This window comes from Neodiprion virginianus, chromosome 5 (genome assembly GCF_021901495.1).
Source record: "Neodiprion virginianus isolate iyNeoVirg1 chromosome 5, iyNeoVirg1.1, whole genome shotgun sequence".
In the NCBI taxonomy this organism is placed as follows: domain Eukaryota; kingdom Metazoa; phylum Arthropoda; class Insecta; order Hymenoptera; family Diprionidae; genus Neodiprion; species Neodiprion virginianus.
This window is the reverse complement of record NC_060881.1, coordinates 4,537,463-4,561,662: the sequence shown is the minus strand read 5'-3', so window position 1 is coordinate 4,561,662 and position 24,200 is coordinate 4,537,463. Positions and strand designations below refer to the sequence as shown.

The window sequence follows — 24,200 nt, the reverse complement described above, 5'->3', positions numbered from 1 at the left end:
ACGTACGTATGTATAATAGCCGAGCGAACAACAATTGGTACAAACGTTTCGCATGGTGCAGGGCTAAGGGATGAAAAAAGGGGGGGATGAAAAAAGGGGCGTTAATATTCCCCCGGTTCTACACGCGCGCGGTTAATTTTCCGTCGCACGACTCCGAACTATATTTTACATAGTTTCCACATTTTTTGGTCAATTGCTGGGCGAAGATGAAGCCCAACCGATTGGATCTATGTAGCGTTATTTACTTGTTTATCATCATCATCATCATCATCATCATCATCATCATTATTATTATCGTACACCCGACACGCGCCCCTTTAACTCTTGAAGTATCATAAATGAAGAGGAAAAACGAAGTAAATTCTATATCTCGTTACGTACCGTTGACTGGATTTCGTCTGTAACTAACGAGTTTCATCAATGCGGATCGATACAGACGGGGTTTGAGATTCTGTGATAAATTTTGGGACATCTTCAAATCTCACCTAAAAGCTTTCAAATTCACCGTTCGATATTTCCCTTTCCAGAAGATGTGTATTTTCCCAACGAATACGTGAGATTCCCTTCCACCTTTTATCCTTACAGGCTTCGGAATATCCACGATATAATGAAACAGCGTTCAAGGGACAAATCTGTGGATTATTCGGGTGTGTTTCGGGAAAAGATAATTAGCGATTTTCTACCGTGACACTCCTTAAAAATTTTGTCAAAAGATGATCGTTCCACGTTATGTGGAAGATTGCGTTTGATTGATTTTTCACTTGTTCTCAATTTTTTTTTTTTTTTTGTTTCAATTTATGAAGAAACACGTTCTAGCACTTAAATTATTATTTCTTTCCGGGCGTTTATATTCAACCGAAAGATCACGATCCATGACACGATATATCAATCGAGAAACTTATTTTCCTAAATTAAAAGTTCATAGTAAATTATAACTATTTTACGAGATTAAATTAATATTGAAAAAAGTCTTCCTCGTGACGTAAATTGACATTATGTTTGACGTTGGAAATAAAAGAAAAATTTTATTCGCAACACTTCGTCAGAATCTTTCTTTTGATCTGAAAAAACTTTTTTCGGAAAAGTAGTAAATTGCGTTTATCTGAAACACTCTAACGAGATGTACAAGAGACGAGCGATACTAAAAAAAAGACGCAATTTCCCGTGAGGATACCAGGTTTCGGAACACAAAAAATAGCGAGTGGAAAAAAAATTTCTGATGAAAAAAACTCCGAGTCCCCGATCCATTTCAATCGTTCGACACGCCCGGTAGCTGTGCAAAACAATTTTTCAAGTACAACCGTGAACCGAGTATCGCTAAATCCCCCTCATGCCCGCCGATCAAACGACAAAACTAATTAATGGATTCTGTCAATCATTTTCACGCTTGTATGAGGGGGGAAAAAAAAAAAGTGTAGCCTACCGGGTTACACCCTGATAGAAGGATTATTCCGCAAATTCAGAACGACCACCACTGCAAGCTCCGGGCTAAATTTCGTTGATGGTTAGCATTGATCGGCAGCTTGTTTAAAGATAAACGAGCAATGGAACGGACGGCTAATACCTGCAGGATCAACGGCACCGGTCTGATTTGGTAAAAAGCTTTAGCTCCTTCTCCTCTTCTCCTCATTCTTCTTCTTCTTCCTCTTCCTCGTCTCCTTGTTCTTCTTTACCTTCGTCCCAGTCAATCTCGAGTCTTCGAGATCCTCTCTCGGCGCCAAAATATCGGTCGTTCTCGATTCACGCGGGATGAGTGTAGGTTGTTAAGGTAATGCCGCGGATCAGCCGATCAATCACGAAAACACTTCGCGAGACTTCTTAGCGCCGTTACAAAAGGGAGTCCTGCACCTGATCGCGGGGTTCAGCTCCGCAGGATCCCTCGAGGATATTCTTAGCTGCCTTGGACGACACCGTTCGCTCACTCAAAAAGGTTGTGATGACCTCCTGGGCCTCTTCGAGGCAAACATCACACCCCGGTTGAGTGAGTCCACGTTGTCGCCATTCGACTTTTCCGTGCTCCGCGGTGCAAGCTCACATATATTCGCTTCAAAGACTTACCCGATAGAGGAAAATATCATGCTCTGCATTCGAGGTGAAATTTTTTCACGGTATAGGAGAATGTTCTTACCTGAAATCAAAGAAAAAAGAAAAAAACTTTGTTAGATTATTGGTTTCTCCTCTGATTGAACGACTTCATCGTGAGTCTAGAGTCAAAATTTTACAATAAAAGGAATATATTCACGCATAATTGGATTGAAACAAGGTCGATACCATTTTTCGAATCAAATCTACAGTAATTGCGGCAAGATTGACAAATCCGATAACGAGAGTCACGATACGCTTAGACAGATCCACCGCAATTACTGTGGATCTGATTACGAAAGAAAGTGTTATTTGAAACGGTTTCATTTAAAATGTAAACGACATTTTGCATTTATCCATTATGTTTCTTAACGAATTTGCCATGTTTCATGTTACATGGAACTATCGAAGCATTTTGCCCGTTAGCGGCACCATCAACCGTTCGGAAGATAATTTCTGGATACCATGTGGTACCCATAGCGGCGGGAAGCCTAATATTTCGTGTTTAAATTAACGAAAATTAATATAGTAAAGCGTGATGCGACGTAGAGTCTGCACACGATATTACGGGTACGCGCGCCACTCCCAGCTCAAAGGATCATCCATGAACGAGTATGTGCTTTGATGAGCTTTTACGCTCGTGTAGTGTGCATGTACCTACATCCATGAAGAGCGAGAGAGAGAGAGAGTTAGGTTGGGTATTACCAGTGTAGTTGGAAGCGAGTGTAAGAGCTCTCAGGGTGGGCAGGTATGTATGTACGTACATGGAAGCTGAAATAGGTGGCGAACGTACGTGTACTTGACGGTACGTTGCAGGTACACAATTTCCGGGAGTCGCAGCAGACGGGAATTTAGTTGAAAAAAACAGAAAGACGGATATACAAGCCGGCGGAAAAAGGAGGTAGACGAAGCCCGGAGTCGGACACAAAGGTTTCTTTTACCCCCAAAGAAGATGGAAGCCCGCGTTTTTCCAACCGACGAGCATTTTGTTCGTCCGAAAATTAGATTCGGAGAGCTCATCAGCGCCTGATGATGGAAATTCTGTACTTTGATGTAACCAACGATAATTCCACCAACGACCATTCCCATTCGCTGATTAATTCGTTTTTTTTTTTTACACGTGTAACGTAACGCGAACATTTCCGTATTAGTACCTACATCAGGTGCGACGAATGCGTTCGTTGTTACGTCTCTATTTAGGGAAAAAGTTTTTTAACGGTACCGACTGCGAGAATGAATTGTTGGAAAGACTTGTAATTTACTGTAACTAAATGGTTACACCCGCTCGCAAAGTGATTGCGCGTATTCAGACCGAATTCAGCGTAGAACGTAATTCAATTCAATTCAATTCCCAAGTGAACAACGACGTTCCTCTCCCTCTCGCTTCGCTTCTCTTAAAATACCGTTGTAACGAGTCGTCGTGTCCAAAGCTAAAAGATAAGTTCGATTCGAGTTGCGAGAGCTACAAAACGACACGTAGCCAATTCGAAGAGCTCCTGTACCACGACCACCACCACCATCGCTACTATTACACGTATTCATATCTTAATGAAGGGTAATCCGAGAAGAGTTTGCGGTACGTGTTTAACTGGTAACGAAGGAATGAATGACGCCAACGCAACGGCGCGAGAGTCTAAAGCGGATAAGAAGAGCGACTAGGGGAACCGAGAAAGGGAGTAAGGGAGAAAGTCGAGGAGTCCGATTGTGTTTCTGTCGCCCGAAGCCTTATCATCGTCCCTTTAAAGGAGTTACGTTACACCCGGCTTGCCATTCGGAACTCTCCGCGTTGGTTCAGAGTTCTCCGTCGTTGGTAGGTTTATGTCGCGTCGGAGTCTGTCTAATCGTAAAACGAGAGAAGCTCGTCTTTGGACCTAACGAATGTCAATTACTTTTAACGCGTTCCCAACTCGTCCGAGTGTGCGTGTATACGTACCCATACGCGCATATACACATCGATAAGAGACGTACGAGGATGAAAAATGAGCAGAGAGATAAGGGAAGAGAAAAAACAGGGTTGCGCACTTTGGCTGAGTCTAGGTACGGAAGATGCGAGAGATATGGGGCACAATAATATTATCGATTATCCATTTGTCAAAAGAGAAACAACACAAATTCAAGCATCGCAATCAGATTCGATGTGCAGGGGTGGAAGGTGAGAGGCGCAAATATCTCGAGCTTATCTCCGTCGTTCCATCGCTCCGTAATAGCTTGCATCAAAGAACAAAGTACAACACTCTCTGCAAATTCAACCTCCTCCCCCCTCACCTTTTGTAAGGCTACTAGCGAATTGTTTGTTCGAATAATACATGGATATATATAAATATATATATGTGTGTGTAGGTATATGTATACACGCGTGTCCTGTTTAAACATTTCTGCGAATTGGCAAACACGAGCCGCCATCAGAATGTTAGAGGCAGGCAGGGGTGTTTTGACAACTGGTACCGGTTCGATAATATCGTGCGTTGTTGGCTGTCTCTAGCCTGTCACTGGATTCAAATGACCCCTATAGACGTAACGACGACGCGTTTTGAACCGATCGATACGTAATTAGAGATATCGCATAGGTACGTAACACACGTGTACACCTTACATACGAATCTAGGCCGCAGCGAATCTTCATATGCAATACCGATGAATGTATTCAAATGCCGACAAACATACGGGGGTGGAAAGAATTTATACCCTTTCAATTTGAAGGTGGGTCATCTCGTTCTCTCTGATGTGGATAAACCCTTGACATCCCCCTACTTGTCAAAGGGGTGGCTGCTTCACATTTGCCGAATCCCTTTGGCGGTGTACGAGGGCAGAGATGGTTGCGTATGTTCAAAAGTTCGTTGATCAAATCAAGGAAGAAAGCAGAGAGAAAGAGACGAGGAGTACGTCGATATCGTGTAAAGGTCAAGGTTCAGACCCGGTCGTTCGATACTGAGTTGTTACGTATAGAATTAAATTTCACAATATCATACAGAGTCGAAACATGGTAAGTTAAACTTCTTTGAAAGTGATTCCATTTCATAATAACTGAAAGGTATGACCGATTAAGCGTCGTTACAATCAACTCCAACTCACTTCTCGATTCCAACGAGCGAACCTAACGCGGTTGTCACTGTTTCGCCACACATGCGGACTGAATTATTTTTCGCCAAGTCGACAATAGGTGGTGCAGATATCTGTGAAACGGATATCGGTTTCCGTGCTGTACTGTGAGAACACGATACCTTTATACACTGCCAGTTTCGTTCTTTTATTTCCACCGCCTTCGTTTCTTCTGCTCCTCCTCTTCTTGGCAGACCGTATTTCATCGAACTGGTTGGTACAGTGCCAATGCTACCGCTGCCACGAGACGTCGACTTCGTCCGGGTCACGCCGCTTTGCAGGATATTGGAACCACTGCCTGGCTGCACCCCCGGGTCATGGGATACCCTATAAATGCCCAATACTGCGCCGCATAATGCTTACAATATACCGGAGTTCACGGGGTGGAACGGTCACGGGAGACGCGCTTCGTAGGAAGAAGAAGCCCCGCCATCGCCATCCCCCATTTTCATCGAAATTTCGATTAAACGGGATGGAAATTCACACCTCACGTCTTGGAGGGTTTTTGTTTTCAGATCATTCGTAAACGAGACGGGAGAAATCGAAGGTGTTCCAGATTCAGGTTAGAAATGAAACTCGGATTTGAGAGAAATTTTTAGTTCCGGTTACCGCTCAGTTCTTGACTATTTTCATTTTTTAACCACAACCGAAAAATATAGTTCTAGGTAGGAAATGAAAATTAGTTTTATAAACAGGTTTTTTAACGGTACCTGTTTTACTGAATTTTTCTAATTGCTGTAACAAATAAAATTTTCCTAAGTGTACATCCGACGAACAACAATTATGAGCAAAAAATGATGAATCGTATAATCAACCAAGCAAAAATCTTATTGAGCATGATTATATTGAAGAAAAACTCGTGTTATTTTTCAATTTCAATTTTGAGTAACGTAGAACATAAAACCGTTTTGAAAGCTGCATACACGCATTGAGCAACAACGAATCTTTGCAACTTCCGCCACGAATATCCCCGAGTTTACTATATTCCTGGGGGAAAAAAAACCCTTATTGTGTGTATATAAGGATGCGCATTGTGTCAAGAATGGCAAGAGTGTATGAGTAGAGTAAAGGAGTTGAGTGTGAGTCGAGTCAAAGACGCGGTGAAAAGGGAAGGAAAAGGAACTTGGGTATCTTTTTCCGACCGACCGGAAGACACTGCCTGCTCTTATTCTCGGTATACGCAGCACACAATGGACTTTCGAGTAAGAGAGTACGGAACCTACTCCTCGAGACTTTCGTCTCTGCATAGTCCGCCTTCAAGATCGTGAAGATCGGGAGCGGCTGCTGTGGGGGTGGTATAATATCAAAGCGAGATAAAGAGAGACGAAGAGAAGGAGAATGAGACCTTGACGGGATGACCAAGAGAAGAAAAATCAGCGAAATTCTAAGCGGGTAATAATCGGAGTACGAAAATGAAGAAACGAGCCGGTAACAAAGCTCCGACATATCCGACGAGACGAAGCGAGATTGTGTGATCGTGTAACGAGTCGGCTAATCAATATATACAATGGCTGAATGACTGCAGAAGCCGCAGTCTGACGAAGCAGACCTTTTATACCTTTGTGTTACGTTATCACCGCGGCTTTGTCTCCTTTTTATTTTTCCTCCTCATCATCATCATCGTCATCATCGTCGTCATCATCATCGTCGTCGTCGTCGTCTCCACGAGGCGCTTTGACCGTGAAGTATAATGAACGAGGGACGCAGGTGCAAGTAATTGCTAATTAGCGAAGAAAAGCGTGGCGTTCGTCTTTTATTTTTTTGGCTTTTTGTCAGACCGATCGATTAAATTGTACGCATTCGTTGCCGCAGGAGCAGTAAAACGTACCCTGAAACGATCTCTTTTCGGAAAAATTTTTCTCCTCCTACATACGTATGTATACATACATATACATAGGTATATAATAACAACAATGTGAGAGAAAGCAAGCGGCCGGTAAAAAATGAGCCGCGTCGACAGGGTGTCAAAAAAGGAATGACCGGCACGCTTCATCGCCGCATGATGCTTTCATCATCCCGCGGAGACCCGAACGCATTTACACCTCAACCCCGTTGGGCCGAGTATTTGATCGATCATTTTCTTCCGTCAGCAATTTTTTCCTTTCTCTTTCTTTTTCCTTCTTGTTTTCTTCTCAGGTAACCCAGCTATCGAATCTACGTCGATAAATATATATAAGAGTAGAAAAGAGAAAGTCTACAATATATCTTGTGATAATTATTTACACTTTTGGAATACCGCGCAGTAGCTGTGTTATCACGTGGACGTTAGACGGATCGTTGACCTTGGATCACGGCACAAATGACCACCTATTATCAACACGGTTTTCCTATCAATTGCGTTCAATTGCTTTCAATCGGTTATAGCAAACACTCGCGTATGTCTGACGCAGTTAATTGACCTCCGAACGACGTTTAAACGGCGGTTCTCTCACGCGTCGATGTAAGTATAGGTCATTCGTTAAATCACCGATTGCACCGACGTGACGAAGTGTTGGAACCATCGAGAACTCGAGTATCATCGGACTCGAAAAATTCACGGAAAGGTGTTTAAAGCCCGGGCGAATGCAACGCGCAAAGCAACGAAGCAATCGCCGCGTATAATAGGGGAAAAAAGCTCCTCGAGACGCTTAACGAACGACGCTGTTCGAATTGATTGCTGTCCAACGGAGAAGAGAAAATCATCGTTAAACTCTTCCACGTAATTTGTCACCGCTTTACCGCCTACGTATATATATACACATATATATAGAGATTTTTTTGTTCCGATCAGAGGATCAATCGGTAAATATATACTCGGTCCCGTAGCAAAATTGCGAACGGCAAAGGAGACACGGTATTTATTATCACTGGCACGCGTTCCTTCCATTTCCTCAAAGCTGTTACATACGTGACATACGTATCTTTTATACCCGCCAACACCAAAACGACCAAGTCCGTTAAGTCCGAAATTTTATTGCGACCACCTCTCCCGACGTCTCTGCGGTGGAAAAATTACGATAAAAGGATCCTGAATCCGTTCGGCAAATCAATCTTGAGATACCGAAATTTTGACGGTACTTTTTTTACACTCCCTTTTTCGAGCCGTGAAAACTTCTCCCACCCCCGCAGCTTTTCACTTTTTAGTATATTCGGTTATAGACGCGACGTATACAGTGTTTGCGTACGAATGAACGGCGCTCGAGATTGCCAAATATTTTCCAAAGGCTAAAAAAATTTTCTGTGTCAATACCATCACGGATATACGCACTATCCGGCGAAGGGAAAAATCAACTGATGAGGGACGGAGAGCGAGAGAGAGAGAGATTTCTTTTTGTTTGTATTCCTTGTTTTTCCTTCGCTCGTTCGCTTTTTTACTTCCGAGGGTTTTATAAGCACAGTTATACAATGAAATTCATCTGATCCGTACCTACGGGCAGCAACGAACACGTCGATAATATTCTGCAATTCTTTTCGCGATAAATATTCAGACGCGTTTCAATAGCTATAGGTATGCATAGTTGTCGGTACAGGTAGCTGTAAAGATATTTTACAGAATCTAACGACATGCCTATAAATGTATAAAGCGTTGACTTTACTTCCTTCTCCTTTCTTCCGTCCTGCCATTCTTTCTTTCTTTCTTTCTTTCACCCTTTCCCCTCGCGCAGAAAACTTTTCTTTAATAAACGAGATGACACTGATCCCGGTCACGAATAAAGAAAGTCGTGTTGAGGGCACGAAAAGATCCACGAGAAAAGAAGTAAAGTTTCTGGTACGTATATACAATAAGGGATAATAAATTTTCTGAACAATACGATGCAACGTACGACACACGCGAGTGTATGCATGCGTATCGTACGATCGTCACGCTCTTCTAACAACATTAGCGATGCACGAAGACGTAAAGTAAACGCAGAAGAAGTACGTCATGGGGTTCGGAACACTTGGACTCGCAAGGCGTGAATGACGCCGATGATCTCAAACACCCTCAAACCCCGTGATGCAATTTGACTTTGGTAGTTGAGCACGTTCGTGGGTACATAAAGAGGAAAGACCCACAAACTTGTACGAAGCACGTACATTTCCAACGCAGAGTTTGACCCGGCCAGACGGTCTGCACCGATTGGATAAGTTGTGCACGAGCAGAGTAGGCCAGCTGGCTTTCACTGTTTTCGAAACTCGAACTGTCAAACGCAATTTCCCGAGCTCGGTAGTTGAAAAGCTGACTGCACATAATAGCCGGACTGCGAGAACGGCGAAGGGCGAGGATGTGGGTGGAAGTTAGCAGGGATTGGAAAGCTCGAAACGTTCAACGTTTAGACCAGAACGACGAACGACGCAGGTATGCGATCAAAAAAACTGCACAGTTTGTTTTTACAATCTACTATCACTTTTAGTCCAACTTTCGAAACCCTTCTCTCGTCACATTTTCGTTTCAACTGGTTCTCGAGTCGAGTGTAAGTCCCGTTTATGGATCTAGAATCTCATGATCGGCCTCAAGTGACTTTGCAGCCTGTCACGAGATTCAATGTAGGTACTTCCAAAATATACCACTCGCTGAATCGTTCGAAATGATTCGTTATTTTATTTTCGCATGGTTGAATTTTCGAAATACCGGTGACTCCAACTATAGACCCTTCCAAGTTTCGACCCCGACCCCCAACGACCGTTCGACCAAGCTCGAATTGAGTCTTGTAGAAAATGATCATCTCGAAAAACGCGACGCGATGTCGTTAAGTCGAAAGAAAATTGTAACTCGACATCCCACGTCGGAGTATGGAAGTGAGATGAGTGGGAGACGAAGGTTAGATGGTCGGTCATATTGCGGTAAAGCGACCTAATTACTTGAAAGCCCGTCGTAGTCTGCGGAAGGAAGGCGTGAAGCCGACATCATCGTCGACCTTTGGGTCGATGGGGTTCCCCGTAGCCAAGTGTGAGTAACCATTTCGCGATGTAGGCACGGCTTCGATCGAATTTAGTCGGCCACCCCGGGTGGGTTCCCATCGGAGGCCATATCTGACCTGGAGGCCGTTCGCATCCCGCCGGCGTATCAAAGCCCGAAGGAAAAGGAACGCGAGAGCTGAGTACAAGATAGAGGGAGTCGCGCTTTGATATCCCAAGATAAAAGTGAAACCCCACTCAGCGCTTATTAAACCGCCACTCGCGCTTATGCGAAAGTGCTCTGATTGAGTGCATGCAGGGGCGGTGTGATGCCACAGGCGACTAAAACCGCTACGGACACTTTGGGAAAAGGGGACTGACAGACTGGCGGGTGATGTTCCGTGTTCCATGTTCCACGTTCCATGCGCGCCGAAGGCTGCGATAAACGGTTGAGTGTCTCTGAGATGGGTAATATTCCAACTCCGAAGAGCCCAACTGCCGGTCGATCCTCGAGCAACGTCACGAGCGACGTTTAATTGACTCGCTTAATAAGACAATTAATAAGCCCAGCGACACCGAGGCGAGCACTCCCGAAGCCGTATCCCTGAACATGACGTCTCTTTATTCACGATTCGCGACTGCTGCGGTACGTCGTCTTACTTACGTCCCTGACGCATCTCGAGAGTAACGCATCGCGCAGCTTTAATATCTTATCAACTATAGAGCCAGACAGTCGATGGTCCAGGATTTTCTGCGGTCCATTTTCCCCGGCTCGTTTCGCAACCTCGATGCTTGATTAAACTGTGAAATAGTTATGACTTGACGGAAATGTTAGTCATCGCGATGGGTGAGTATCGGAAGAAAGAGAGAGAGAGAGAGGAGAAGACGAAGGTATTAACGGGTCGAGCAAGAAATCAACGAATACTCGGTCGGCCTAGATCCTCCAGCCAGGAGAACCAGTATCAACACCAGGTCAAAAAGGACACTCGTTAAGGTAAGCGTACCAGTTATCGACCCTTTTATTTTCCAAAATTCTAAACTTACGGCTCAAATTGTAAATTTCTCGATGACTAAAACCAATTGCTGGAGGGTTATAGACTGCAAATTTATTTTTTCATAATTTTAGAACCAAAGATCAAACAGATACAAGCAAAAAAGGTCAATAATTGTTACAGAGTCGATAACTGATACTTACCTTACCAATATCGAATCCAAAGACCGAAATAATTCGATCAAAATTGGATCCACAGTATCATCTTCTGAAGCTACACGGTTAGCGGTATAGCTGGAACATCGCTGAAGACTAAATCCGAGCACCCTCTCTCTCTCTCTCTCTCTCTCTAAATGTTCTATGTTCTCTCTCTCTCTCTCGCACATCATACAGCGCTACATTAATCCTCCTCAGTGAAGACGTACGTTATTGTAAATAATATTTTTGACTTTTCTAGACGAATAATTTAAGAAACCACACGGTGCACAAAATACGATCAAATCCCGCTTTCGTTCTCAAAATTTAATAATCCGTGTTTTATATTTTTCGATATATTACATGTAAAGTAATAAATTGAACGTTAATTGTCGACAATCTTCAACGCTTCCGTTACCTTTTCTATTCGTTTTTTGTTTTTTTCTTTCTTGAAACGTTATTCGAGATTCTTTTACCTTCCTCGTACAGCATATCGGCGATATCGCTTTAAGGTAAATCATTAAAGTAAGTATCTATGGTCAGATTTTCACTTCCCACGAGAGTTTCCTCTACTTGTGACGTTTTCAACGACGAGTAGGCTTCTCGTTACATCTCCACGAGCAATTACTGAAAATTTTCAGCGAAGGCGAGATACTTCGGTGCGCTTTGGTTGAAACTTTGGACCGTGGATAATGGTTTCCCTTGGTTACACAAACGGAGAAGAAGGTATAACAGAAGCCGCAATGCAGACACTTCTCGAGTGCCAGAAAGCTCTCTTTCCCTCTCTCTCTCTCTCTCTCTCTGGGTGCAGTTCGTGACCCGGTTTGTCCTCGTGTAATCCTAATTGACAAGCCGCAGGGTGAAAGAGAGAGAATTCCAAAACGCTAGAGCTCCGCCGAGTTGGCAGGTGCTTGGAATTAGATTCTTTGTTTACCTTCATTTCTTTCCCAGGTCGGGGATTCGAGAGATTCTTGTCACTGCAGCCGGGATGTATCGAGCAATTGAACGAAAACGAGCGAGACGCGATTTAATCACGAAATTTCTCCGACCCTCGGCACAGTCGAGCAGCTTTTACGGCGACGGAAATTCCCTGATTCAATTTAAGGTACAACTTTTTTCCCCGCTGTCTGTAAGCTCAATTTTTATCCTCAGGTTTCCCTACGATTCCAAAAATCGTGACCGGCCGCCGTCCGGCGTGCAAACACTAATCAATGCGATCCAACGAAGACCGGCAATTAAATTTGGCTCCAATTCGACGGTCCAAGTTGGCGTCGTTCGGTTCGTTTGATTAAACGCGCCTGATTGCATCAAGGTACGTGCAACAATCTACGTGACGTAGCGTCGAAGCTTTCCTACCTCAAGGATTGACCCTGGCCAGTCGCCGGTGCTTTCAACGACGCTTGATTACACTGAGAGAAATTTTTAGTTCCGGTTATTTTCATTTCTTACCGCAATTTCATTGCCAAAATTTTCAAGTTCACCCAAACTTCCGGTGTTCTCGGTAAGCCGTATGATTATTTATTACAAGGATAAATTAGAAAATTTAAGAATTCGTCGCACACCCCCGATTGATTTAACGACGTTGACGAGAGAGCCGAAACGGTTCAAATATCCCGTGAAATAATTTTCCGAGGGTCGAAGACTCGAGGTGAAAAAAAAAGGTCGTCACAATTTTCATCAGCTTCTTTTAATATTAATATGACGATTAATTTTCGACAGCATCGAAATCGAATTCACTTGAAAATGTGATAAAGAACTCGGTGTACGACAGGTGACGATTTAAATCGGGAGTGAATCTGACAGTATCTGGGTGTACAGACTGAGTTGCCGGAAAGTAATTAGTACACTTGCCAAGTTCTTTCTAAGTGACTGCCCGATGTTCGAACGTGAACCACCGAAGAGAAACTTGACTTTAATTCGTTTAAGAACGAATAAGTCTGAATTGAAAAGCAGGAAAAAGGGGGAAAAACAAATATTCAAAAACTCCAACACGAATAATAGAAAATCATTACCAGATTTTGTAATTAAATCCGACTAAATTCGTACAACAATATCTAAGATATCAGCAACGTGAGAAAAACTTGTTTTTTCATCCAACCGTCAAACAAGTTAACCAACTATTAACAACCACGTGAAAAATCTGGCGTTATTACAGCCGTATGACGATACCTACTCGCAAATCCAGAGTAACTGGATTACCAAGCTGGATGAGAACAACAACAATAGTTGCGACGTGGGGTTGACATTTAGAGGGTTAAGGTTATCTCTTGCGGTTGATATTCGGGTCGAACAACGGCATGTTTGACTTGAGAAACTGTCTACGCGTTATACGTAATGTAATATATGTATAATATATATGTATCGACTGTTCGCTCCGTTGAACTCCAGAGAAATGTTTACTCCTAATATTGGCTACTACCAAGGGTTCAGGCCGTTCGGGCCACACCTTGTACCAGGTGGGGGTGGCTGGTTGGCGTTACCCCGACTAGTCCAGGAGCATCTTTCTTCCCGGAAACCATCCTCCGCAATTACCCGCTAAATTCCATAATTAAACCAATTCCCCAAACCTGCCTGGGTGTAAAACTCCGGAGATACGTATACGCCTGTCTAACTCGGCCGAATTTTGAGAGGCTGAAGTTGGCAACGTTGAGAGAAAAGTTCGTTGTCGAACAATTTTAGAATGACTTTTGAGAAATTGATGGGCTTTTCGAGTTATGATCAAGTTTTGTCGTTCATTAACGCTTCGCTATATTCCAGAGAATCCTAAAGGCGCGAAAGTAACGATTTTTCCTGAATATGCATCGTTACGGTAGCTTAAATCTCACCCAGAAACATTCTCTCGCACGCGTGTACAAAATTACCCGAACTTGCACGCAAATGTAATTGAAATCAAGTTCTATTCGCACGCTTATTGACCCAATTTCGACTTTGCTTCTTCCGTCCCAATAATCACCTCAATTCCCGTGAATTCAGAATTCCAATTATCGTCAAAGGTGCAGGGAATTAATTCATACTTCAAAACGTCAACGTCGAATCGACGTTCGTGTAATCTAGTGTCATGTATATACGATCTATCGAAATGTTTCTGTACGTATAACACATCATGCTCGTTCAAAGAATATTTTATTCAAGAGCGGTAAACGGAACTAAAAATTTCTCTCAGTGTACAAGCGGACAGGATACAACATGCGTATTGGATAATGAAGAGGAGAGAAGCTGACAGAGAATGAAGGACAAGGATCTCAATTGGCGCTGAGCCACGCGACGTTTCGCTACTTTTACAGTGTTTTAAATTAGTTTCCTTTTTATGTATGTATAAATCGTAGCGACCGCAGTCAGTGTTAGCCGGTGGGTTTACATAGGATAACGTTGGCGGTGGTGGCGGTGGAAGTTATTGTCTCGTGAGTATCTCGACGTATAGGGGAGTGGATGGAAGGTATAATGAAATCGTTAGGAGGACTAACGGAGGCGGTGGTACAGGGCTTCAATTTCGATTAAGCAACGGGGCAAACGACGGGTATCGTTATAGCAGAGGTCGTATAATCGGGCGACCGGGTTAGATCTTAGTACCTGTAATCGTATAACGCCGAAAAACGGGGTCGCAAAGTGAGAACAGGGTACATACCTATAGGCGGTGGAACCGCAAGGGAAAAAGTATCGGGGAAAATGTTGTATAAAAACTAAGATCGACTGACTATGAACTGTGAATAGTTGGATGATTCGGAGTTAAAAATTTCCGAATTGTTTGCTGAAGTCAAACTTTGGAGAAACGACAAAGTCTCGAATGGTCGGAAACAACAAGGGTCAAAGTTCCGAAATGTGGGATTCCAAAAATTCAAGTTACGATAGAGCAAAGTTACGAAAAGTAAAGTTCCGATTGAGGAAAACAAAGTTTTGATGGCGTAAAATTCCAAATGTTAAAATATACTCGGACAGCGTATTTTATTCAACAAGTGGTTGTAAAAAATCAGAGAAACCGAAAATCGGGATGACCGGGATTCCGAACGTAAAAATATGGAAATTCCAAAGCAAAGAAAGATCAAGTGGTGAAATTTCACCAGGCGAAAAATTCACGGAACACTGGAAACCTTCGATCGTTCGAATTTAAAAATTTCCTCACTTTCGCAACTTTTCAAATTCGAAATTTCAGCCCCGTCCCAAAAATTTCTCCCAAGTTAATACGCGGAGGTTACTTTTCTTCCTCGTCTTTTTCTTTTTCACTGCATGCAAGCGGTCTTTATTTTCTAATGTATATTGCAAGAAGCTTTTAGTTTTATGGAAACCTACGCCGAGGAGAGCATCTCATTTATTCCGTTCTCACGTGTCTCGCGTATCGTCGAAAGACGGAGGGTCGTGTAATATAAAGACCGCGAAAAATTGTACATATGAAACAGGTGCGGTAGTCGCTATATAAATTACTTGCCCACGGGGATAAAAATTGAGAATATTAAGAGTAAATGCCGCGCGTGGAACGTGGATAAAACAGAGGGTGAAATGTGACGGAAAATGAAAAATTGACGTTTCCGCGTAATAACAAACATATTGGAATTAAAATCAACGTTACCGTAACCAATGGCTAAAATGTCAAACCAGATATCCTTAATTTCCAAATTTTAGTACGTACGTCTTTAGTCTTGCCTGATTGTCACGTGCTTCAAACGAATATTGTAAAACAAAATAAAGTTCCGTTTTTTTTTCTTTTTTTCTTTTTTACTTTCTTTTTAAACGCATCTTTTACGTTTGGCTAAATAATGACAAAAATTCGCATTTCTAAGTCGTTGAAAAATTGGAAAAAACGAAATTGCAGAAAACCTGCAGTAATTCACGGTCCGCAAATCAAGGAGCATATTAATTTACCATAGGTGAAAAGAGTAACGCAAATACGCACAGATGAAAGTACGTGCTAAAAGCAGTCAGAGTTTGTGTTTGACTGACGGGTACTTTGCAACTTTATTCTTCCATCGAGTCGAAGCAAGGGAGGAGAGACTGCAGGCTCCATAAATTCCACACACGCGTCTGTGGTATACGTATGTATATATAATACAGGCACGTACATGTGTGTATACAGACCTAGGAGGTTGTATTATTCACGTCCGTATATGAGGGGTATATAAGTTGCCGGTTCGAAATGAATACTTTATTTGGTTTTGTTTTTTTTTTCTTTTTCTTTTTTTCCTTCCTTTTTTTCAAATTTATAGGTTGTAGGGGCAACCAGAGAGGAAACAGAATTTCGAGGTCTCGATCTTGAGGGGATTTACAACGTACTTGAAAATTCGAATCCCTCTCTCGGCTTGTACCTAACTTTAATCTTGCCACACGCGCAGGCGTCGAATTTAAAAATAACAATTCGCAACGATTGAATTTACATTTTACATTAGAAAATATTTTCCCAAAGTCGGTATATATATTTTTCTTCTCATTCTCAGTCATTTTCTTCATGTTTTCATTTTACACGTATTCATCAAATTTCGGATTATACGTGAAAATTTTACAACAATTAATTTAATTTATATAATTATATTTCTGCACTCAGTGTTTTTTTTTTTTTTTTTGAATAAACGGATAGAATTTTTATCCCTTGAATTGTATACGTATAACTTGAATTAGCAGAGACAACCATTCTCGCGTATAAACAAATGTGAAGGAACTGTAACTATTTCTATATTGTCTCTAGAAGAATATAGACAAAGATGTGAATTAGTAATTATCGTGGTGAAAGAAATAAGAAAAACAGAAAAAAACAACGAGAGGAAAAAGAAGCAAAAACTTGGCAAACTCACAATCAGCAAACGAAAAATAATATTCCTACATTAATTTTCCACGCGACAGGCCCAATTTCATTTTCAATTTTCCTTTTCTTGACTCGCCCTTTCACTTTTTCTCATAGGCGTTATGTGATATTATTTATTTATTTTTTTATTCAAAGGGGGGAGATTGACCTGAAGAGTTTCAACCCGTATCAAGAATCACCATTAGAAAATACCTTCACGCCGCTGCACACTGGGCCTACTGTCGTATGTATTTTATACGTAGTCCTTATTTCGAATAGCCATAAAACGACGAAACACTCTTTGGGTGAGAGCAAAAAAAAAAGAAGAAAAAAAAAGGACGTGGAGGGTAAAAAAAAAAGGGGGATCAAGTGGCTGATTTACGACCGAAATAACACTCGGAATTGTAACGGATATAGGTATGTTTTTAAAAAAATTGAAAAAAAAAAAGTACCGAGGAAACTCTTCGCGCTTTGCAGTAAATGTGTAAATATTTTTGGAAAATATAAACGTTAAATATAATGCGTACGTAGCGTGAATTTTCTTACCGCGTTAGTTCATTCCTGGAATTCTTTGAGACTTAGTGGATGGAAGAAGAAGAAGAAGAAGAAGAAGAAGAAGAAGTGGAAGAAGTAGAAGTAGAAAATGATGAGTAAGTGCAGGGATGGTAATTAACGTAGAAATTGAATTTAATAAGAATATTCAAAGTTGACGAGTGAGCTTGCAGCACCAGAAGAATTAAAAGCGCTCCGAGTGGTTCAGCAGCTGGCGTAAATTGTGTATATTCATATATATATATATTATTAATCAAGCCAGGAAATTAAAGTGTAATACAAAGTTAGTTGGTAGGTAAAAGGAAGAAATTTTTCCTTGTTTTTCACCTCCAATGAAGCTCCGATTACATTATCAAGGAATGAATAAAACGTTTATCGTACAACTGGAGCAAAAAATAAAAAATTAATCGTCGATCATACAATGTAGGTAATATCGTAGAATAAAAAAAGAAGACCACAAGCTTATACGCGTGAAATGGTATAGAAACGAAACAGAAGAGAGAGAGAGAGAGAGAGAGAGAGAGAGAGAGAGAAAAAAAAACGAAAATTCAAAGAACAAAGAGAATTGTTGTAAACTTGCCATTTTATCGCGAATCATTATATCTGCACTCCGATTCTGGGGCGTTTCCAAAACTCAGATTGATACTGCCAGATGTGTCGAAATACTTGACGTATACTTCAATGAAACAAACAGCGAACCGTCGAAAGTTAATTTTCGATCCATCATATATATATATACGTATATATGTGTGTGCGTAAAGTAATAGGCGGCTGTCGGAGCGACCGGAACAGCAGAGACGATGAGAAGCGCTCCGCACGAACCGCGCCAAAGCACTGAGGCGAAACGGGCGCCCCGACGCCCAAAACCGACGTCGAACTGAACGCGGGGTGGCGTGCGTCGCTGGTTCGACGCGAGGCGACGCGACGCGAACTTCGGGACGGGTGGTTAAAAAGGAAGCCAAAGAGAAAAGGGGGGGGAACCAGATATCCTAGGATACGGAAACGCGATACGACGATGTCTTTTTTCTGTTTTTTTTTATTATCACCATTCGGTGACCGAAGAAAATTCAATAAACAGACATTAATTTTCTGCAGTGACGATGAAAAGCGTATAATTCGTACATTCGTCCGATGCGACGACGACGAATAATTTGGGTGCTAATTTGTGAGTTGAAAAAACGAAATTCGAGTATCGATCGAGCGATTATTTCGGACTGATAACATTTTTCATTCCATTTTCGAACACGAGATTCGCGTTGTACAAATTTCTGTAATTGTACAACTATCAACGTCCGACTTCGAACGATAATTTTGTGAGACTCGTTAGTTTCGAACGGATAATCGACACGAGAACATTCGTTGAAAAATATATCTGTTCAATAACGATGGATTATTAATTGCTGTCGTTATTATTAATAAAACAGTGACCTTTCAACGAATTACTCGATCCTCGTAATGAATTTTTTAATGCCATAACCACGACGCTGCGGCGCAATTTGATGAATTTTGATATTCCGTTATACCTGTCAAGCTGTGAGAATAGTCCTCGAGCTGTCTCGACCCCGGCAGCTTATCATCTCTCCCTAATCGAGTATAGACGTAATTAGTATATTGCCGAGTGGCGTAGCTCTGCACTGAAATTTCTACGCGTACGTACATAGAGAGTCTAACCTAACCTCACCCAACCCAGCCTCAAATTCAAAACCACCCTCTCTCTTACACTCGCGGTAGTATAAATTAGAACGGGAAGATAATTAGTTTCACAAAATGACGCAACGATTCCCGCAAGTGCTAACGTGTTCGGTAAGTACATTCGTTCCGGAAGCCCGAGATTTTGTAAAACGTCAAGGATTTGAAAGAGGGAGCAAACTGATCAGATATTTAAAAAAATAAGAACAATTTTCTCAAACATTAAGCACCACATCGTGTCAAAGGCGTGTAGGTGAGTAATTACAAAATGGCCTCTGTATTCTTCAGAACGTATTCAGTCCCTGCGCGTGTCTGAATTTCTCTCTCACTCTCTCTCTCTCTATTTCTATTTCTATTTATCTCTGTCTCCGCTTTTATAATACAGTCTTCAGCGAGGCTGCGTTTTAATGCAGAAGAAATAAGATGAATAAGAAGAAGAAAAATATATCGCAATTCGCAGAGATAAGAGATGAATATATGCGAAAAATACGATGCGAAGGAAGAATTGAGACGAGGAGGAACCCCTCGGTAAGATTTATCGCGTCAGCGAAAATTCTTTCGCATAGCTCGAAAGTCAGACGCATTTAAATTCGCGTATACACGCGTGTTTTGACAGTTTTACAAAAGTTGCGAAAATCGGCGGTAAAAAAGAAGAAGAAGAAGAAAACATATTTTTATTTCTTCCGCAGCAGTTTCCTCTCGGCTCGCTTTTCCCTTCGACTTCTCGATCGCCTGCACAGGCATTCAAAGTAATTTGAGCGTATAAAAAGTGAGGCGAAAAGTTGGTTCAAAGTATAAAGTAACATCAAAAGTCAGTACGCGTAAATCGATCCGATAGCCAGTCGATTTCGTTTACAAAATACCTAAACTTTTCCCCATTTCAATCATCGAAATTACTCTCTTTACCAAAGAGGGCAACGTAATATCGTATTTCGATTCGACACTTCATTCGCTCATCGAATCGAATACGTTTCGTTGTTAGAAAAATTCTAATAACAACTGTAACTATTTCTTAATATGTATTCCCCGAACATATTCTTCCCGATTTTCCCAGAACAACCAACAACAAATAACGAAACAAGCCTGGAGTTTAAATCTCAAGAAGTATTTCCGGAACGATTCTACTTCCGCGATGATCCTCGCTAGAAATTCGCGTTTGAAAATGAAAAACAAGAGAAACAAATGGAAAAAAAAAGCAACAACAACAATAAAACACACCGCTACCGTCATATTTCCGTTACTTTTTTTTTTTTTTGCTTCTTTTTCCATCTGTTATCAGCCAAATGTCACTCTCGCAATTAAGGCTATATTAAATGTGACGGGCGTGTGTAACAATAAACAGCTTCCAGTGTAAGTGCTCGAGTGTCAGTCGAAAAATAATAATGAAAGTAATAATAGGCGGAACCTCGGTCTGTATGAAGAGGGGGCGTTGCCACCTGTCACTGATTATCGCTTATCGCACAGTCAGCGCGTGGTGGTGGTGGTGGTGGTGGTTGTTTGATAGTTGGTCAACGGGGTCTAAAAGCGTCTAACAGAAATCTGGCCTCCGTATTTCATCCTCTCCCGGGAGTTATTGCCGTTGGGCGGATGCCCCGATAACGGCTTCGTCCTCCTCCTCCCTCCTCGCCCTCCTTTCCTACGTCAGCATGCCCGTTTCAGCTGGACCCAACGAATCACACGCTCTTCGCGAACAGACCATGTTCGAAGTACAACGTGGATACGTACGTGTTATACGTATAAGTAGGTGTATACAGGTAGCGGGAGAAGAAAGAGAGAAAGAGAGAAAGAAAGAAGGAAGAAGAAAAAAAAGAAAATACGTATGTAACGGATTTTCTTTTTTTTTTTTTTTTTGTTCTCTATTTACAATTACTTATTTTTTGAAAAAATAATTGTCTCTCTATCGACGATCGTTACGATTAAATTTTCACGTTTTACGGCGTATGGATGATACAGGGTATAAAATGATATTCGTATGGGGAGATATTCGTTACGGCAAAATATTTTGAAAATTTGAGAGAAACTTGAGTAAGAAGAAGATATCGTAGATTTTGAAATTTGGAAAAATAATTATTGTTTCAAAACGTGAGGAATGTTTTTTTCGTTACACAATGACCTAAGAAGGTGTGTAAATGACGCGAAACGTCGCAAAACATTGTTTCGAAACTGAAGCAACTTTTTTTTTTTTTTTATTCACACTACGACGAAACGTTGAGAAAATTGTTTAAATCCGATACGACGGTACAACGTCTTTCCATGGGCGGGAAATAAATTGGCCACAAAAATGGAGACGATGAAAAGGCGTCAAATTAACCGCAGAGTGATTTAGGATTGTAATTTTGGAAACAAGTTTTATGGGAAAAAAAGAGTCCAATTTCGCAAAGTGGATAAACTGTTATTTGAACAGGAGATCCTGTAATCACAGGAATCCTGCGATAATTTCTCCTCAGGTTTTTCTTACATTCTTCGCCTGACACTTTGGCAAATTTTTTTCCCACTCCCATTTCCGTCTTGTGTTTCATTCGACTTCTTCCGCCTCGGAGCTCTCCTCGTTTTGTTTCCTCAAGAATTCGCTCGCGCGCGATCATTATCAGGAACGGGAAACAGCCGTTTGCTTTTGCCTCGTTTGACTTCCGGAAGATCTCGCCGCTGCCTAATCGTCCCGAGAGTTCGGGGGGACGCGATCCTTGTATTTTTCCACCAAGATTTTCCGGAGCCCTCGGTGGGTGGAAAAAGGCGGCGGTTCCACCTCCAGCGATTTCCACAAATCGTCGATGATTTTTAAGATCGTACGAAAGGATACGGCGAAGGGTATCTGGCAGGCCGCGTATATCGAAAGGCAATTCCACATCCCCGCGTATCCGGTATGGTGGAGTATTATACGGGCGAAACGGTAGAGGCCGATTTTTCGCGACTCCGTCGTCATCAGCTGAACGATTAGACGAAAATTGAGGTCAGAGAAACGAACGTAAAAAATCGCAGCGCCCTTCGCTGGCGGAATAGTGATAAAACTTTGAGTTGGAAATCGAATTGAAAATTCAGGGGTTGGACGTTTTTTTTTTTTTTTTTTAAGGAACGAGAAATCGGTCCACGAAATCATTGAAAAGATTTATAAACAATAAAATCAGACATTTTATTTCAAATTGAATGACCGCTTAGAAAGTTCGTTCGATTCAAATCCGAAAAACTGCTTTTGAAAATGAGTTCATCACGGTGAAGAATTGAAAAATCTATCTACGGTATATTGGCAAATCTTTTCGGTGAAGAAAGAACGAGAAAAGAAAAAAAAACGTTGAAGGAACTACATTGGTCAGAAGATACGAACCCTGTTAAAATTCTCTAACTTCGATGAAACAAGAATTGGTTTCATTATCGAAACAACTCTGATTATTTATCTGCCCTGCAGATTTGATGGAAAACTTTATCTCGTCAGTTTTTTTCGATATTTCCTTTGACCACTTTTCTTTCGATATTTCCTTTGAGCTGATTTAAACCACAAAATCATAATATTTCTTACAGAACCAGTAGAACTGGAAAAGTTTTCTCACAACGAAAAATAGAAAATAAAAATACTGCTAAATCGTCCTTTGACAAGCCTTAATTTGAAAGTGCAGTCTGACCCCCCTTAAAGTGTTTAATGGCAAATTACAAAAAAAAAATGTGTGTCATAAAATCTGAGTGGTTAACCTGGAATCTATACTTGAGAAGATGAAACGGCTGCGTAAGAAACACGCCGACTAAACGGCTGACGATTTTTCCGCAAATTAGGGAAACGGCGATGGGATTTTCGTCGGGCAAGTGACGTTTGCTGACGATGACGAGCTCGGCGTAAAGGGCGAACTGCAGGGCGCAGACGAGGGCCGCGTGTATGGTGGTGGAAAAAAGACCTCTGTAGACCCCCGTGAATCCATGGGTCTTCCAAACCTCCCTCAGCTCACGTTTCAATCTCCCCTTCCGCCATTTATAGTTATCCACGTCCATCCTCGTGAGGATAAAATCAGCGGGCACGCCTGCGCGTGGAATTGAAGGGAAATAAAACGATCTTCATTCTTGCAAGAAGTAATTCGATTGCAATTACAGCATCGTGTTGAAATCGCCGCGATCGGTCGTAAGGTTTGAAAACAGGGATGAAAATCTTCAAATATTCAAATTTATCACCAATAAATGATCACTTGGGTTTGGAATATCTCGAAAAAAGAATGTCTTCTTCTATTCGAAAAAAAAAACGTCTTGTTTTAATCGGCTTCCGATAAAATGAAAGAGGAAACAAGAAAAAAATCAATCGTTCGCGAAAAGAAAACGTCACTTCACCCTCCGAAGAGTTCATAAATAGAACGACGTTGTTTTTGCGTAACAAGATTGAATAAGAAAAAACATGAGAAATTTGAATAATTGATTTCCAGCGAAGAAAATAAAACGTATAAAATATACGTAAGACTCTACGCAACGGTTTTGCCGATCTTGTTTTTCGTTTTTTTTTTTTTTTTCCTTCTTTTGGGTTATCTTAGGCGAAATCCGGACCGATCAGGCTGGACGTAAATCCAGCGACGACCGCGGTGGACGCGAAATTGGCAGCGGTGAAAGAAGCGGTGTCCAAGAGACTGTCGGTGAGGCTGGTGAAGATCCCGAGACGAACGGTTGTGGAAATACCGTCCCTGACTAAACGGACGGCTCCCCCATAACGGAGTCCGTATATTCCGTAAAGCCGAGGAACGAGTTTCCGGTAATTCAGGCCGGTTGGGAAGTGGCGGAGGTTAGTGGAGGTCAGGGGGTAGAGAACGAGGGTGGCGACGGTACCTGAAGCAGGGAAGCGGAAAGAAAGAGGAAGAAGATCCTACGGCGTGACGGAAAATTGGGTATAAAAATTCAGCAGGCAGCATACGCGAGCCGTCGAAACAGTCGGTTTTTACCGATTCCGCGAGTCAAATTATACCGAGACTGGAAGAAAATCGTCCGCAGTTGCGATTC

The 24,200-nt window shown here is 41.8% G+C and overlaps 1 protein-coding gene and 1 long non-coding RNA gene across 2 annotated transcripts in view; one reads left to right on the top strand and one right to left on the bottom strand.

Moving 5' to 3' along the window:
- LOC124304473 (uncharacterized) overlaps nt 1-17,429 on the top strand; it is a 35,075-nt gene extending 17,646 nt beyond the window's left edge. Inside the window, exon 3 of the long non-coding RNA XR_006908198.1 lies at nt 17,151-17,429. This is a non-coding gene — a long non-coding RNA (uncharacterized LOC124304473). The remainder of the gene's footprint in view (nt 1-17,150) is intronic.
- The window catches only part of LOC124304470 (matrix metalloproteinase-2-like), a 156,921-nt gene that overhangs the window by 56,635 nt on the left and 76,086 nt on the right, over nt 1-24,200 (bottom strand). The gene's annotated exons all lie outside the window — the stretch shown is intronic.